Source organism: Phalacrocorax aristotelis, chromosome 1, assembly GCF_949628215.1.
Source record: "Phalacrocorax aristotelis chromosome 1, bGulAri2.1, whole genome shotgun sequence".
In the NCBI taxonomy this organism is placed as follows: Eukaryota; Metazoa; Chordata; class Aves; order Suliformes; family Phalacrocoracidae; genus Phalacrocorax; species Phalacrocorax aristotelis.
The window spans coordinates 197,186,280-197,200,359 of NC_134276.1; the positions used below are offsets into that span (position 1 = coordinate 197,186,280).

General features: G+C 37.3%; 1 long non-coding RNA gene across 1 annotated transcript; it reads left to right on the plus strand.

The window, feature by feature from the left end:
• The first annotated feature begins 9,235 nt into the window (after window positions 1-9,235).
• Window positions 9,236-13,783, plus strand: LOC142053580 (uncharacterized). Its single transcript, XR_012659269.1, has 3 exons — window positions 9,236-9,390; window positions 12,558-12,596; window positions 12,730-13,783. It is a non-coding gene; the product is annotated as an uncharacterized LOC142053580 (long non-coding RNA).
• The last annotated feature ends 297 nt before the right edge of the window (window positions 13,784-14,080 follow it).

A 14,080-nucleotide genomic window follows, 5' to 3' on the forward strand; every position in this document is an offset into this window, starting at 1 on the left:
TTAAATCTAGGTCTAATTACCTTCAGTTTTGATAGTGAAACCTAAAAAACATCACACCAGAGATGTGTTTCACTTCATCTTTGCTGGCAACTGCTGTCTGGATATTGTTTGGCTTATTGGTTATCAGGGTGGGTAGGAAGACTCAGGAAGGCCTCTGAATTCAGGGGGAAAAAAGTGCCAAATGATTGCAGCAAAGTGAAAAATAATAGAAAATAAGTAGCATAACAAGAAGGAGATGGGGGAGAGAGGGAGAGCTCGCTTAGGGCAAGACTTTCAAAGGCATCTTGGCACATCTACTTACCATAAACAGCAGTGTGATTTTCAAACCATGTACATCATTTGGTGTGGTCACATTGGTAAGAACACCTGGGTGCCTGAACTCCACGCTTGGCATGGTGTGACAGAGGTTAGGGCTGGATGGGCTCTGAGAAGTCACTGTGAGCGCACTGGGAGGCCAGTTTGGAGAGATACTGGTTCTCTTTTCTGTCTTTTTCATGGGCAGGACAAAGTTTGGTAGCACTGGGCCTGAGGATGTAGCTGTGTCTGGGGCTCAGGCAGAATGGGAATGAGACAACACCTGGCATACAAATAGCTGTGAAAATAAAATGCCTTCCACATTTAAGCAGCATCTGAGCAGTGGCCTGTGGATTTAAAATCTGGGGTTATGTTCTGAAGTACTAGCAGGGTGCACAAAGTCCCTTTGTGGATCATGTCCCAGAGGTCTTTGAAAATCCTGCAACGTGCCTAACTCACTCCACCAGTGTTGTACTTAGGTTTAGTTTGGAGCTTTGAGACCCACATAATAGAAAATAAATGCCTTCGGGAAAGATCATTGACTAACCAGCCCAATACCCTCAGGTACATTCTTTGTGCAAGAGTGTTATTAATCCAAAAGAGTAAAATGTTTTATTTTAAAAGAACATATGTGCTTAAATGTCTTACACAACTTCAATGTTTTCAGCTACTGGCTGATATATATCTTTAATATAATTATTGATCAGGCCGAATTGGTAAAAATGTTAGACTTAAATGGCAAGGGATTCAAGACCACTGATTGGGACAACTGATTTTTAACAAATTTTCACAATGAATGATGTTGCAAATTATAATCAGTTATATCAGCTACAAACCAGAACCTATATGTTTCAGTAATTTCTATGACTTTTAGAGCTTCTTAGGTTCCTATATAAATATAATAATGCAATGTTCAGTCTTGAACAGCTTTGTGAAGAAGAGCTCCTATTAGCAATGTTCCCCTGCTATAAGAAATTTGTCACAGTGGGAGGTGGTTTAGATCTGAAATGAAAGGGTGTCCCATCTGTGGAAAAAGAAACCAAACTTGGTCATCATTTTTCTGTAATATGGAAGACAGAAGAGGTAGAAGTTAATGGTAATTTTGCATCGGAAGGGACTTATATCAGGATAGCGCGATAAAGCTGTAGGAGATTCTTTACAGTAATTGTATTAGTTGTGTAATAATAGCAACAAAAATATCTTTGAGAGTTATACAACAGAGCCAAAAGCCTTATTCTTTCAGGCTTATGGGGTCTAAATGTTTAGCAGGAGAGTGTTTATTTTTTTAGCAGTGTTTATAAGCAAATATTATTGACAAAGACTAGAATGGGTAACAAAGGTAAATCAAGTTGTTCATGATTACAGAACAAATGAGTGGCACAGGCCAGGAATAAGACAGCCAGTCTTCTGCCTCACAGACTTCTTGTCACATTGTCCATCATGATAATAGCATAAAATGAATAAAATGAACTAGTAGAAATGAAAATTAAGTTAGTATTTGTAGGATCACCATTAGCAAATAATGCATGCATTTTTGTCTAATACTCTAAATTTATTCTAAATGTAAAAAAATGCTTTTCATCTACTTAATATTAGAATCTTGATTCTGTGTTATTGGAAGCATTGAAAATAAGAAAACTATGCTAAAGGCAGTTCTCAGCTGGTTAGATCAAAGACCGCATTCATAGGACTTTTAGGTGTTTATTAGGTAGGATTCTGAACTCTGATGTCCACCTCTCACTGCTTTATTAGCAGAATGCACTGGTAAGTGAAGGAGAAAAGAAACAGCAGCAACATAAGATTAAGTGACTTGCTGATTTAGGGAGAAACAAATCGTTCTGTAAGCAGTCAACCTAAAGAAGTGTGGTTTCCTATTGATTTGTATCCTTTAAAGTTTCTCTACTGGTACTGAACTACTCCAAATCTCACTATGTATCCTCTCTTCCTCCTCTTCCCTCCAGGCACATCTGAAGCTATCCATTAGCTGATTAGGCAGCTGGTTGGTGGCAGACAAAATGTATGACAAGCAAGTTTCCTTTACCTTTTCCTCAGTGAGAGCTGAAATAGGACTTTATTTCCCATACTTAGTTAATACTTTTCAGAAAATATGTTGAAGTGTGACTTTGAGACCTTTATCCCTCTGTCAAACTTGACTAAAATTGCCCAGTGGGTTCAGAAGTCATTGCAGACGGTTGGACAGCTGCCCAAGGAACACAATCACATCATTTCTTTACAAATCATGGCAGAAAATAGATTTAACAGATCTTGGTTTATTTTGGCATTTTCACAATTTACTTCTTGGTTTGATTTTGCAAATGCAAATCACAAATGTGTGGTGATTATTGTTCTAATGGAAGAGTTTGGTTCCATGTTATTCATGCACTGGGAGATCAATGTGGTTTTGGTTTTGCAAACTAATATCCGGGGTGGTTCAAATCCAGCTGTTATACAAAACACTAAAGTCTAATTAACTCATGATTATTGAAAAAAATTATGAAAGTACTAAATAACTTTATTTTGTAGAGACACTGGCTTAACTGTGTCATGAACAGTTAGGTTACCAAGAATGAAAAGAACGCTTTTTCAGCTCAGTTTTCTGCTTATTATTTAAAAATAAATGTGAACCTTTGCCCAAAATATGGATCAAATATTTTCTTCAGTTCTTTCATTTTCATTCTTTTTTGAATGTCTGGAATTTATCTCAGGACCAAATGTGCTAAAATAAGGAGGGGATGGTATTTGGCTGGTATTCAAGCCTGAGCCTTTACAAGAACGTTGCATGACAGTTCCAGTCCGAATTTGCCAAACCGACACTTATTGGCCTCAAGTTCTAAAAAATATGTAAAATGCTGTTGGTTTTCTGAAGGGGAGGGGGAAAGGGCATTTAATGGAGTGACATTGTGAAATATAACTGCTTTTGGAAAAAATGGGATTCCACAGAACACAGGAAAATGGGGGCTGAGTAGAATGCCACATTTACCAGCAATAGACCAATTTGACAATGAAATATTCTGTCAAGAAGAGTGGCAAAATTAGACTGGATGAAGCACTGAGGAGAGTATCAGGGGAAACAATACCGTGTTAGCAGAAGGGACAAGATGATCTACCCAGTGGACATTTCTAATTGTTACAATTCAAATCAGAGTCTGCTGTAACTGAGAATGTCTGGAGTCATTGTGTTCCTTTAAACAAGACAGAGATGCTGCCAGTTATGACAATTATCCTTTTGAAGCACTATGTTCACTGAAAAACTGTAGGACTTTCTCTGATATTTTTGAAGAGTAGCATACATGTTTCTCCATGAAAGGGGTGGAATCTGACATGTATGATCAGTAGCTAATCCTGTAGGAGGATTTCATTCTTGACAAACCTTTCTTTATCATTTAAATGCTTTCACCATTGAAGAACTGAGCTGGCTAGGCTCTTCAAGGGGAGTCTTTAAATAGTGATCTAAGAGCTTGATCCCATCTAAAGCCCTGTGCATCTGGCCTTTCTTTATCCTCATACTGCATTGCAACAAACCCACTACCATTCCCCGGCCCCCAGCTTCCTAAGGCTCCTGTCCTTATGTTCTCACTGGCAGAGCAGATCCTGGCAGGGGGCTGCGTAGCTTGCACAGTGTGATGGGTTCACAGAAGCTGCTTTCTCACACAACAACAGATTAACCCCAGTTTCTTTGCTCTGTGATAACTGCCCATGCACAGGATGTTGTGATGATGTCACCTAACTTTCTCTGTCCATAAGTCAGACATCTGAAGTGAGTCATTCTGGCTGACACTAAAGATACAGGCACCAGCAGGGGACAATTCATCCCATTTAAAAGTAAGTGTTTAGAGTGAACTGGCCTCAGGATGTGAACATTTCTGCTGCACCGACTATAGAAGAAATATCTATATCTATCTGTCTCCATCTCTATCTCTATCTCCATCTCTATCTATATCCATCTCCATCTCCAGTCTCTATCGTCTCTATAACTGAATTAGGTGGTGCAAAAACCTTTTGGAAAGTTAAACCTACCTGAGATAAATCAAGCCTTGTTGCCATATCCTGCCTTCCACATAAGCTAATTTGAGATCACTGTAATAAGAGATGGGTCAAAATGGGAATTCAGAAATCCTGGTACAGCGGTTTGGAAGCCTTGGCTTATCTCTTCTCTGTACCAGCTGGGAAAAGCATTGTACACTTTTGGGCATATAATAACACAGGGAGTGGCATACTGGAGAAACCAGACCATTTCCACCACTTCATGCAACACTCAGTTTCTAGGAACTGCATCGAAAAGACTTTCTAAAGGGCAAAAGGGTGGTGAAAAGCAGATTTTCTTTCCCATAATATTATATGGAAAAGGAAATAGGTACTAGCTCCTCTCCAGGAATGCCTGTGCAGGAGAACATGGAGCCGTTGACTGGGAAATGAAAAATGGGGGCACAGAAATTAGATTAGTAGGGTAAAAATATTCTGATCATAAAGGGATCTTTTACTTATGAAGTAAGGGCACTGCTGAAGCCTGAATCAGGGCTAAAGTAAATTTGACCAGTCTCTTGGCCACAGACATGCTAATAAAAGCCTAAAAGTCTCATGTTAGCAATCAAGAGACTATAATTTGCAGTACAAAATAAATTCATGAAATCATTATGAAACTTCAAAACAAGATCTCATTCAGAGTCTCCAAATTGCCTTCAGTAACTTTATTTCCTTTACAAGGGATAGAAAACTGTAAGGCATTGAAGCAGGATAAAAATGATGAAGGTTTTTCAATGGACTCATTGTAGGAATAAAGAAAATAAACTATCAAACTGGCCTTTATTGTCAAGGTAAAGAACCATTTTTGTACTGGACGTTTCCACACAGATTTGTCAGACACACTGTCTCCACGTAAAGTTTACATCTATATCCTATTCACATTTTAGTCCTGAATGCAGCAAGAAAAAATAGGTTAAAATAACTGAGAATTATTCTCCAAAAAATTATGTCACCATTACCTCAGAGTAAATGTGTCTTTAGGTTTTTGTTGCTCCTTAAATAGCTTTTTTGTACTGCTAGAGTTTAAGCACTGCTGGAACTCTGTCAGTTCTTGACCTTATTTTTTTTCTTGCCTAAGTAAGGAAAACTCCCAGCTGATTGTAAGAGTGCTCTGTTGCCATCACAAAAGACCCTCTTCTTTGGGAGAAAAACTGAATTTCCGGTGTGAGATCATCAGGTTCAAGAAAAGGAGGAAAAAAACGCTCTTAAAAAAATAACTGAAGCAGACAGCAGAGCAGGAATTGGTGATTATCTGGCACACAGTCAGATCGTCAGTCATGGCGAGGCACGAGGAACACTGGCTCTGCAGCTGCAGGCTGAAAAAAATTGGTGAGACTAAACAGTGAGCATTTATCAACAACTGGAAGCATTTAGACAAAGCAACTAATTTTTCATTGTCCTCCTTTATAATCAGTTTTTTGCTACATTTATCTCCAGTCAGAAAGGCAATTAGCATACAGAGTTCTCATCAGTCCTTCTGAGACCCTTCTCTCCTTTCCTGGATTGACAAAGTAAAACTGACCATATACAACCAGGTTTTGGCCTGATTAAAAGATCTGTGGGGAAGGCAGACAGTCTGCACAATTTATTTATTTTTAATGGGATAAAGTAGGCACTGTTCCAAAGGAGCTGGATCCTGGTGAGAAAGAGGGTGTTCCTCCCCAGTTACGCTCTGTACTCAAAGTACTCTGACCGTAAAATACTTGAGCTTTCAGAAGTTTAGGGCCTTGACTAAGTGATATTTGGTCCCTTTCAGCTGCTGCAGGCTATATTGCTGTGACAGAGAGAAGCAAAGCTCACAAACTGGTCTCTTTTCCATGGAAATTCAGTTTACTGTCATGAGAGACATCACAAATCTGAGAGAGGCAAAAAGGGGTTACAGGTACACCCCAGGCTTGTGCTCTCCTCTTACTGCTGCGGCTTCTCAGAAGGACGTGTGCAGTGGAGTTGGTAAAATACTGGGGTGGAAAGAAGCATGTGAGTATTGGAAAGTAAGTTACCAGCGGTATGATGTTGATACCAACGACAAAATGTTTTGCTTTTGCTCTAATCAAGAGTATAAAGACACAGAGAGGCCTACACTGTTTATCATGGGATATCCTGTCTTACACCTTTAGGAATGGCTAATTATTTCCTTTGGCACATGGGCAGTGCAGGTACAATCCATCCCTATCCTCAGCATGCAATGAAGGGCTTCTTTTTCCTTTCTTTTGTTCATGAATTCATGCAGTGTACATATAATATAGAAGCAAAATGCTTTGAAAAGTGGTGTACTGCTTGCTTGCAATACAGAGGGAAAGCTCAGCATACATGTGAGTATATCTTAGGCAAGAAGTTACGTTGATTGGAGGGATAACCATCATTTGCAATATGCCTTCTGAGGCCTTTAAAAGAAGATTAGATAAAGATAAAAAAAAAAAGTCAGAAAGCAAATTTTCCCTAAGGGAAAAGGAACTGGATGTCCTAACCTTTTTTTATCTCCTGTCAGATATATCAACTGAGGACTTGGCCCTTCTTTTCTACAAATTGTATATAACTCATTGCATGGAGAATTAACTAGGTGGCAGTAATCACTCAATGATCTCAGATGTACATCATAAACGTTACAAGTTTTCTTGTCATATTAAGACTGGGGGAGGGTGGACAAGTTTCAGCTCTTAAAAGAATATTTTGTCTTAACTACACTTTGCAGCCGTTTATAAAGCAGATTTATGGATAGCACAAAGAAAGCATTCATGGGTCCTGGTTCATCACTGACATTGCATACGCACAGAGTCTTTAACTGTGTGCTATGAAGACCTGCTGAGTTTAGAGAACTTTATATTTAGTACCCAAACTGTTAAGAGAAAATACATGCTATGCAGAACATTATCCACTGTTGCTTCATCCTCGTTGGTACGTCAGCATTCAGCTATTCTGTACATTAAACAGTTGCCACATAGGAATGTGTGGGGAGAGAAAACTAGGAAGAAAGAGGGGGAGTTCTGATGGAACTGAGAAAGGATAATTAAAAAAAAATATATAATGATATGGTGTAAACCTTCTGTATGTTGAAACATGCCTGTGTCTCCTAAAAAACATTTATAATGAAACCCCTGGAGACATGAAAATTTTGCTCCAATCTGTATCAGTAGCAGCAACTGGGAGGACATGAATGAAAATTGAATGTAAGCTATAAGAGCTTATTCAGTGTGCAGCTCCCAGGAAAGAGGCCCAACTAAAAGTACAACTCTGTGAAGAGCTCACTTCAAAATCTTTTGGTGGGAAAGTAGTCGGTGTCTGACTGTGAAAACACTAGGGTTGGTTTGTCCCTCAGCCCTGAGTTTCCTCCTGAATTTTAGGAGACTGCAGTTACAGGCATATTTGAGATGGTCACTTGCTTTTAGTTCTATGATTTTTTTGTTTGTTTTTCTTAATTTTTATCTGATGTGGTTCAGTCGATATCTGTCTAGTCTGGGACTAGGTGTTTTCAGGTGGCATGTGTGAGTTCATACTACAAAGCTCTTACTAGTTCTGTGATGATGCTTAAAAATGTATAACTTGGCAGGTATGAAAAAAGAAAATAGAAATATAGTTCATCAGACAGAAAGGTGGGCAAACATTCACATTCCTCTGAAGGAATGTGAAAAAACCTACACTGATATGTGGGCAACACCTTATATTAATAACCACACATCATATGAATGGAAGGAAGCACAAAATGCACGTCACAGTAGGTCATTAATGATGGAAGCTCTCGCTCAAGTAAGTTATGACCATATTTTGGAACTATCTCTGTAATATGAATCCATGAAATTCATTATTGTTTTCAGAAATAAATGTACTTTTGCTCCAAGTTCAATGGTACAATTCATGATTGGTTGTGTCTGTACTAAAGAGTAGGAAGTTGTGCCCAGGCTTGCTGGTAGTGGATTTGACCAAGTTATCTGTGGAATGAACCTCCTCAGAGTTCAGAGAAAGAAGATGAGAGAAAATATGTTGACTCTCTGAGCTAGGGAAAAAAAAATCACTGGCATGCAGTTATGTGGAAGAGATATTATAGCAGCCAGCAGTAGAAACAGAATACTCACACAATTTGCAGCGTGTAAGTTCTTTTGGCTGATGCTATTAAAGAATCAACTGTGATATCTAAGTAAATACATATTAAAATAATTACTCTTCCTGACTAAGGATCCTCTGTGAAATTCACAATAAAACTCCAGAGTTAAAAGGAAAAGAATCAGAAGTAAAGGCATTTATAAAAGTTCTAAATACTGAACAGAAAGTAAATTATATTGTTAATGTAGCAGAATCTTAAAATAGTGGGTGACTGGATAGAAGTACTCCTATACAAGGACTGAAATATAACCGAGACACCCACATCACTGTAATGCAGCTCTCCTCCTCTCACATTATCCTTGGTTTAGTTCATCCTTTTTGTTCTTTTTGTCAAAACAAGATCATCAGGAACTCTCTTTATTCAAAGGCTGTTTTTTCTCCTTTATGCGTGCATGTTAACCACTTATTTTCCTACTGATTATAAATGAAACAGTGGTTGTGCTTCACCGATTCTACATGATAATTGAAAAAAGGATCTTTAGATTATTACCAAAAAATACAAAGAAAAAAAAGAAAAATCTTACTAAATAAATGTGTTGTATGCCAAAGGCTGTTTCACTTTTTTATCCAAGGCCCCAGATGATGACAGCATTTGCAAGGATCAGTACAGCACCATGGTGGTACAAAACTGATGGGAAAGAAGTGAATCTCAGCCAACGTTAAAGGGAAGGAGGAGTATGACATGAGGGAAAAGCAAGATGTGTCCCATTCCCTTTGGCATTCCTTTTCACTTTATGCACACTGACTTATTTAGTCCACTGCATATCTGTAAAGTATCAGGTGACCTTGGTTTTACCCTCAGTGGACGTCAGTGTAGTGTACTGCACACGGTGTAAAGCAATGGAGAAGTTTGCTACAGCCTTTTATCATATCACAAATCCTTATCACTGGGCTACAGTTTGTGACATCTTAAGCACTGGGTTTACTACAGTGGAGATAAAACATGTATTTGGAGGAACATACATAAACTTATAGGTATGTATACAAACATGTATTTGGCGGACTAGTGACTGGTTTTTTGCAGGTGTGAGAAGGTCTTGAAATGTGAAAAGGTCTTTTCCTCCTTTTTTCTTTGTCTTTTGTGGTTTTCTTTTTACAGCACCAGATTAGGCATTTAGTTTTGGAGTTCTACTTTTATAAAAATGTTGCAGTTTAAGTAATATACTTACCCACCTGCTTAGTTTATTGTTACCACACAAATCTTTTATATGCTTAAAATGAAGTATTTTCCAAAGCATATTGCTAAACAAAAGCCTACATATTTCCTCCAACCTTAGGAAAAAAATCAAATGCCATTACATTTTTACTTTTTGTCCTAATTTTGCTAAGAATTTAATATATAACCTTTAGAATATATCTTCCTTTTTTTTTGAAATGTCTCTGTAACAACCTTCCCTATCCTGTCTGGCAATTGGCCAAGATAATAGAAATCATCCCGTTATTTTCTTGTAGGATTTCTTCTTAATTTATCCATCTAATCTTTCTTATTTGTAAAATAGAGAAAATAATATTCCTTTACTTGTGGGAAGAAATATTGCTTAATTATGTTTGAAGTGTTTTGAAATCCATAAATTGCCCATGCTCCAGAAGTTAGGATTTTTAATTTTGATAAAATGTTAGAGGGCTTTATCAACTGTTACCTAGTGAATACTGAAGATCTCTGCTACATTGCTAAAATCTTGCAATCACACTTTAAGTACTCCAAAATTAATCAGTTCCTGTTTATTTAGGTGCAGGTATATAATATGTATAATAATACGTATAATTTTATGTTAAGATTGATACCTTTATTTGAGAAATCTGATAATGAGATTTGTTAAAAGCATACTGGAACTATTAACTAGACCCTTACCAGAGTTGGAATTTAGGTCGCCTAAATGATCAGTATAGTAGCTGAAAGAACAGAAAGCCAGGGAAGTATGAAGGCAACTTGTGATTTCCTTTCTCTATTTTATTTTTTAGTTTATGCTAAATAACTCTTCTTCATTCAGTCTTCCATTGTGGATCATGGGTTCATTGACCCCTGATCATTCTTTGGTTCCCTCAACTTGGTTCTCTCCAACTAGTTCTTATCTTTGTGAGAGCAGCCAAGCAAATGCTGACAAGGAAAAAAATATCTCCTCTAGACAAAATGACAAAATATATTTCAATTGGCTAATTATTTCAGTCTCAAGTGGCCAGTGAATCAGTGAGATTGCTTCTGAACACATCTTTCTGTTTCAATGCGCATGTTGAGGACTCTTCAGATTGTATGGTGCCTTTCACTATGAATAAAAGCAGTGTTACAACACAGATAAAAGAAATAAAAGAAAGTAGCCACATGACAGTGTTTCTGCAAGATATATTATTACAAACAAGAACTTTAATAAATTGTTAAGATTATCATATTAATTTGATGTGATTTAAGTATTCCAAAATCTCTTGTGTTACTCTGTTATAGTGATGACTCAAAGATATTGCAATAAGAAAAGCTTAATTATAGTCCTTCCATTAATTGCTATGATGTGTTTTAAAAGCATTAGTCAGTTTGGGGTTTTTTCATTCCTGAGACTCCCTGCAAGAATGGAGAGAAAATCAGACTAGATTCTGAAGTCACCTCTATTAGACACTGTTCTCTTCTGGATCTGCGTTTTAGTACTTTGTTGCTACAGTGTTCAGAGATCTCTAGAGGATCATCCATTTAATGTTAAGATCTCCATAATGTCTGCAGGATTTCAAAGCCAATTTTATTGTCAGGAAATCCTACCAGGAGAGAGAGGTGCAACAAAACTTACATTTTCTTCTTGCTCTTTTCTTAGTCTAAAATAGATGCTTTTCTGACTGAATGCTGGATACCTCTGGTTCTGGAAAAATATTGGTGAGAGTCAAAGCTTCCCCTCTACATTTTACGGCTTACTGCAAGGGTGCAGTATTACAGGAGAAAGGGAATGTGCTGAACCTTGAAGTCCAGCTTGCATCTGATTTTATGCCTACATTTTTCTTTTTAAGAGTTATTGCTCGTTCCTGAGTAACTGATGTTTTGCACTCTTAAGAGACGTTTCCAAGTAGAAACAGGAAAACTGATGGAAGCAAATCAAGAAATCAATCAAACCTTCCAACCTTAAATGTAAAGTCATCCATTTTATGTTTATAGCAGTTAGTTTGGAGGTTTCTTTGTTCTTAATTCCTTAACTTTATTATATGATCCTGTAACTTGGAATGAAAACACTGTTGCTTTAAAATGGGTTGACATCTTCAGGCATGCATGGAATAAAGTGTACCAGGAAGATACGAGGATATACTGTATTCTTTGGTAATATATCTCCATGAATTTTCCAGGCTGATAAGGACTATCACTAAAAATTTATAAGATATCTAATAGTAGATTATTTTGTAGTTTCAGCTTAGCATGAATGGATCTGACAACACAGAACTGTTAAACTCAGTTTTCCAAGATCCAGCCAACAGATTCATACTGTGCTAAAATTCCACCTGAGCAAATTATAATTGCAGATGCATTTGTATACAAAATTTTAATGCATTTCTTGAATATGTATGAGCATTTTTCAAGACAAAGAATAGTATGGTCATAAAGCACTCATTCTATTAGAGGCCCAGAAGTTATTCTTTGAAGGAAATAGTTGAATAAGTTAGTATTTATGATTTCTATGGGAGAAGTGGTGTCTGAGGAGGGATTTGGAAGAAAAATTGTTGAATGCCAGTGGCACTAGTTTGTAAACGATTTGCACTTTATTATTCTGATCTCTCTGCACCACAATTATAAATTATACACAAAATCTCCAAACAAATCCTGCCACATTAAAAAAACATGAAAATTAAAAAATGTAATTCCTTAAACAGAAGAATGTTGCTACTTTAATTCTGTCCCTGTGCACTTGTGTATTACAAAGCAGCCTTAAAATTACATGACCAGTCGGTAGTATAGTCACAAGACTTTTGGATTCTTCAGTCCAATGGGGAAGGTTGTTAATTTATGTTCTTTCTTTACTCTCTATGTTGTCCTATCCAGTTTTTGCTCCATGTAATTTACTTATCTGGCTCCATACCATGCCCATCCCCTGAATAACTTGTTGCTCTCATGTCTCAGGTCACCATCAGTTTGGTTTGACTTTCTTTTGTGTTTACTACTCTTCCGTTTTTAGAACCATCTGCAGAAGTAATAACCATTCACTCTACAACAGGTACGTATGCACTTTGAGGTGGTGGTGGGGAAGGAACCAGACTTATCTTAATAAGTGCATTGAAAAAGCCTAATTTTGTTCCTTCATCTGAAAAATGCAAGCAGTAAAAATTTGTCTTTCTTATTATTGGTAGACACTGCATCACTGTGACCAGAGCAAGTCTGGGAACCAGAAGAGACTACATGAATGAACTGTGGATGGAGAATCATTTTCTGGAACTTTTTGGACCAAAAACCCAAGCTTGTGCTGAACAGTTTCTTTAATGAGGAAAAGTCAGGAAAGAGCAAATACCTTTCCTTAAACAGCAGGCCACTGCGTTCAGAAGAGTGCTTGGAAGGGTGATAGTTTGTTGCAGGTGTACACACACCATAGGTGCAAGTCCGTCCTTGAGGGGTGTGGTTTGCTCTCCAGCTCTTTAGCATTTACGCAGCAATCAGCAGGAAGAACTAAGTGGAGCTGCAAAGTGTTCCTGTATAGCTCAGCAGAAAAATGTTCTCTGCTCTGCATTCCTCTGGGCTGCTCAGATAAGTTCTAATTGACAGGCTTCAGCATCACTGGCCACTACATGTGCTTTTGCCATTGCACCGGTCAGGGAAAGATTGAGCTGTATGTAATGTTAGCAATGAAAAAAGCCAGAAGTATCTTGTGAGGGTGCAATAGTGAGATTTCTCTTTGCAAAGAAGGATTATACACTTTCATCTCTTTCCTTGAAGTATTTAAATGATCTGTTTGCCACAATAATGAGAAATGATCGTATGATCATAATGGCACATTTTTTGTTGTTTTTTTGTATGGAAGTAAATGGTATGGAAGCAGCTCCATTTAATATCACATTACTGAATTCCTAAAGGACAAGATAATATTCCTTTGGGTTTTTTTCTTGGAAAAAAGAATTAGAATCCCAGTATGTGATACTATACAAAGCCAGAAAAAAAAACAACCAACAATCAAAGCTGTCACAAGCACCAAGGTGATAAAAAGGACAACCCCCTATGTCTTCTGGTAGGAAGTGTTTGCGGAAATAACCTAAACCTTTCTGAAAAATTCCACTTTCTATATCCAAAGTTTATGTAGTGGAAACCTCTCTTTTAATGGATGACACAACAGTTTTAGATCAGCTGTCTGTAAATCAAAGGTCTTCCAAACATGCTCATGTGCCAGATAGAAATTAAGTTGCATGAAATGATGCTTATGTCTGCATATGGGTCACAGAGAAAAGACTGGGAAACTACACACTTAGAAAATTAAATATGGAGGTTTTTCATAGTCCATGGAATTATAATTGGAATAAATATAAACTCAATGACAGGAAAAAATGGAAATGTGCACAGCAAAACAATAGCAGGACTTAAAAACCAGAGAAATTATGTGAAAAATAAGCTACAAATGGGACATTTAGAGAGAAATAACTACAGTATGAAATAACGTTGGAGAGGAGAAGCAATGTATGATATAAAGAATTTTCTTTTTGAAATAGAATTCTG